We start from the raw sequence: 4901 nt of genomic DNA on the forward strand, positions 1-4901 counted from the left end.
ATTAAGAGCCCTTCAGAGTACTATAAAAGGATTTCATTTACAAACTAAATTAATATTTTCTTCAAACTTTCAATTCGTTATAATTCGAATTTAAATGAAAACATCATGGATTATAGGTGCGTAATCTACTATTAGACCGAACGGATTAAAAAATACTTAAAGTAAGTGGTTTTACTGATAAACTAAAGGAATTTAACTTTAAAGGGTATCTTAGATTATTGTTTTTAATATTATTCAAATTCAAAACGTATAAAGAGTCCTTGAAAGTAATTTAAAAGAATTTTATATACGAACTAAATCCATATTTTAGAAGTTAGTTTGTATGAAATACTTACTAATACCTGAAAAATGGACTTTAGAGTTGATAAGATTTGTAAATATCATTTGAAACTAATAATTTTCACGCTTTATTTAAGTCAAGCAATTACATTTTTAAAAATGAAAGAAGTTAAACAATATAAAAATTTGTAAATATTGTAAATATTTTTAGGTAATAAAGAAATTAAGAAATGTTTTAATTTAAATATCTTTCATTTTCTACTACATTTTTAAAAATGAAAGAAGTTTAACAATATAATTATTCTAATATAATTTCAAAATCAGGTATTATTTAAAGTACAAATGCATAATTTAGTGAAGCAATTCTTATTTAAATACTTTTATTTAATTAATTTGTGTATCTGAAATGTATTAATTGAAAAATAAGTGGGTTTTACTATTTATCACGGTTTTTTATATATATACATATATATTGGAATTGTTACAAAAGGTTCTTTTAAACGTAACTTAGTACATTAATTTATTTTGGAAGTTCAAAACGTATTAAGAGCCCTTCAGAGTACTATAAAAGGATTTCATTTACAAACTAAATTAATATTTTCTTCAAACTTTCAATTCGTTATAATTTGAATTTAAATGAAAACATCATGGATTATAGGTGCGTAATCTACTATTAGACCGAACTAATTAAAAAAAATACTTAAAGTAAGTGGTTTTACTGATAAACTCTAAAGGAATTTTGGAATTTTCTAGAATAGCAAAGTAAAACTAAAACGTAAACCAAGTTTAAAACGAAACTAATAACTGGGAGAAAGGTTGAAGTAAGTAATTTTTTTTGATTTTTCGTTTTTTAATTTTTGAGTTCCCTATATTATTATAAACTAAATTAAATATAATTTATGAAAATTTGTGATAAAAGATCTGCTCCTTCGTGTTTTACATATATTTAAAAACTCGAGATTTTAATGAATTGTTTTCAAAGCATGAAAAATATAGCAGATCCTTTGATTTTAATTGTAGTTAGTAGTTACTTAAAAAAAGTCGCTAGCTGACTTGGAGCTGGTGTAGTTAAATTTTAAAAATGTGTATTTTAGATTTTGTTTGTAAAAGTTTTTTTTGAAAAAGTTTAGTATTATAGTTTAAATTTATTAAATAAAATAAAATATAAATTATACATTTGGTTTAGTATTTTACTATTGCAAGTAAAATTAATAGTAATTTCAATTACTTTTTTAGTTTTTTTTTGACAAATATGCAAACTATTTAGTTATTTCAAAAACAAATACGTCGAATTATTTGGTATTCGAAATACTATTGGTTAGTTTTTATATCTTTAATTTTATTTTTCAGAACAATTTCTCTTTGTCTAGCTTCTTCTAACTTTAATTTAGATGGCCTTAAAGCCAAGTATTTAACAAATTTTGTAACCAAGTAGATGGAGCTTTAAACAATTTTTCTGTCATGTGGTCAAGGAAATGTTCAAATATACGTGTATTTGGTCATTTTGATGGTCAAATAGCCCAGTATGGAACTGCGAGATGATAGTCAGACATTGAGACGCGGGTGGCGCCCGTGCCCCAGCGTCCGCGCCAGCCCCGTCGGTGCCCCATTTCACATTTCAGACGTCGACGGAGGCTCGGGGCACCATCAGGGCGAGGGCGCGGACGCTGGGGCACGGGCGCCACCCGCGTCTCAATGTCTGACTATCATCTCGCAGTTCCATACTGGGCTATTTGACCATCAAAATGACCAAATACACGTATATTTGAACATTTCCTTGACTACATGACAGAAAAATTGTTTAAAGCTCCATCTACTTGGTTACAAAATTTGTTAAATACTTGGCTTTAAGGCCATCTAAATTAAAGTTAGAAGAAGCTAGACAAAGAGAAATTGTTCTGAAAAATAAAATTAAAGATATAAAAACTAACCAATAGTATTTCGAATACCAAATAATTCGACGTATTTGTTTTTGAAATAACTAAATAGTTTGCATATTTGTCAAAAAAAACTAAAAAAGTAATTGAAATTACTATTAATTTTACTTGCAATAGTAAAATACTAAACCAAATGTATAATTTATATTTTATTTTATTTAATAAATTTAAACTATAATACTAAACTTTTTCAAAAAAAACTTTTACAAACAAAATTTAAAATACACATTTTTAAAATTTAACTACACCAGCTCCAAGTCAGCTAGCGACTTTTTTTTAAGTAACTACTAACTACAATTAAAATCAAAGGATCTGCTATATTTTTCATGCTTTGAAAACAATTCATTAAAATCTCGAGTTTTTAAATATATGTAAAACACGAAGGAGCAGATCTTTTATCACAAATTTTCATAAATTATATTTAATTTAGTTTATAATAATATAGGGAACTCAAAAATTAAAAAACGAAAAATCAAAAAAAATTACTTACTTCAACCTTTCTCCCAGTTATTAGTTTCGTTTTAAACTTGGTTTACGTTTTAGTTTTACTTTGCTATTCTAGAAAATTCCAAAATTCCTTTAGAGTTTATCAGTAAAACCACTTACTTTAAGTATTTTTTTTAATTAGTTCGGTCTAATAGTAGATTACGCACCTATAATCCATGATGTTTTCATTTAAATTCAAATTATAACGAATTGAAAGTTTGAAGAAAATATTAATTTAGTTTGTAAATGAAATCCTTTTATAGTACTCTGAAGGGCTCTTAATACGTTTTGAACTTCCAAAATAAATTAATGTACTAAGTTACGTTTAAAAGAACCTTTTGTAACAATTCCAATATATATGTATATATATAAAAAACCGTGATAAATAGTAAAACCCACTTATTTTTCAATTAATACATTTCAGATACACAAATTAATTAAATAAAAGTATTTAAATAAGAATTGCTTCACTAAATTATGCATTTGTACTTTAAATAATACCTGATTTTGAAATTATATTAGAATAATTATATTGTTAAACTTCTTTCATTTTTAAAAATGTAGTAGAAAATGAAAGATATTTAAATTAAAACATTTCTTAATTTCTTTATTACCTAAAAATATTTACAATATTTACAAATTTTTATATTGTTTAACTTCTTTCATTTTTAAAAATGTAATTGCTTGACTTAAATAAAGCGTGAAAATTATTAGTTTCAAATGATATTTACAAATCTTATCAACTCTAAAGTCCATTTTTCAGGTATTAGTAAGTATTTCATACAAACTAACTTCTAAAATATGGATTTAGTTCGTATATAAAATTCTTTTAAATTACTTTGAAGGACTCTTTATACGTTTTGAATTTGAATAATATTAAAAACAATAATCTAAGATACCCTTTAAAGTTAAATTCCTTTAGTTTATCAGTAAAACCACTTACTTTAAGTATTTTTTAATCCGTTCGGTCTAATAGTAGATTACGCACCTATAATCCATGATGTTTTCATTTAAATTCGAATTATAACGAATTGAAAGTTTGAAGAAAATATTAATTTAGTTTGTAAATGAAATCCTTTTATAGTACTCTGAAGGGCTCTTAATACGTTTTGAACTTCCAAAATAAATTAATGTACTAAGTTACGTTTAAAAGAACCTTTTGTAACAATTCCAATATATATATATATATATATATATATATATATATATATATATATATATATATATAAAAAACCGTGATAAATAGTAAAACCCACTTATTTTTCAATAAATACATTTCAGATACACAAATTAATTAAATAAAAGTATTTAAATAAGAATTGCTTCACTAAATTATGCATTTGTACTTTAAATAATACCTGATTTTGAAATTATATTAGAATAATTATATTGTTAAACTTCTTTCATTTTTAAAAATGTAGTAGAAAATGAAAGATATTTTAATTAAAACATTTCTTAATTTCTTTATTACCTAAAAATATTTACAATATTTACAAATGTAATTGCTTGACTTAAATAAAGCGTGAAAATTATTAGTTTCAAATGATATTTACAAATCTTATCAACTCTAAAGTCTGTTTGTTTTATTTAAAAAATAGGCTTGTTCACTTTCGATTATTTAAACATTTAACAATTTTTATTTAACTATTGGTTATTTAAATAAATACCACTTTTATTCAAATAAATGCTTGGTTGGGTAAAAAACACAATTAAATAAGTTAAAATGATATTCTTTTTACCAACGTTTTTTAAATTGTAGTAATTACTACCTATATTTGCATTTCAGAAATCTATTTTAACATATTGAACGCCAAGAAAAGAGGCTTTTGTAGTATTTACTACCTATATTTGCATTTCAGAAATCTATTTTAACATATTGAACGCCAAGAAAAGAGGCTTTTGTAGTATTTACTACCTATATTTACATATTGGAATGTAATTTAACGTATTGAAGGTAGAGTATAGAGATTTTGTAGTATTTACTACCTACATTTGCATTTCAGAAATCTATTTTAACATATTGAACGCCAAGAAAAGAGGCTTTTGTAGTATTTTTCCTCCTATATTTACATATTGGAATGTAATTTAACGTATTGAAGGTAAAGTATAGAGATTTTGTAGTATTTTACTACCTATATTGGCATTTCGGAAGTATATTTTAACGTGTTGAATGTAGAGTATAGAGAGTGTTGTAGTATT

The sequence above is a fragment of the Leiobunum rupestre genome, chromosome 2, assembly GCF_980474605.1.
Source record: "Leiobunum rupestre chromosome 2, qqLeiRupe1.1.hap1, whole genome shotgun sequence".
NCBI classification, from domain to species: domain Eukaryota; kingdom Metazoa; phylum Arthropoda; class Arachnida; order Opiliones; family Sclerosomatidae; genus Leiobunum; species Leiobunum rupestre.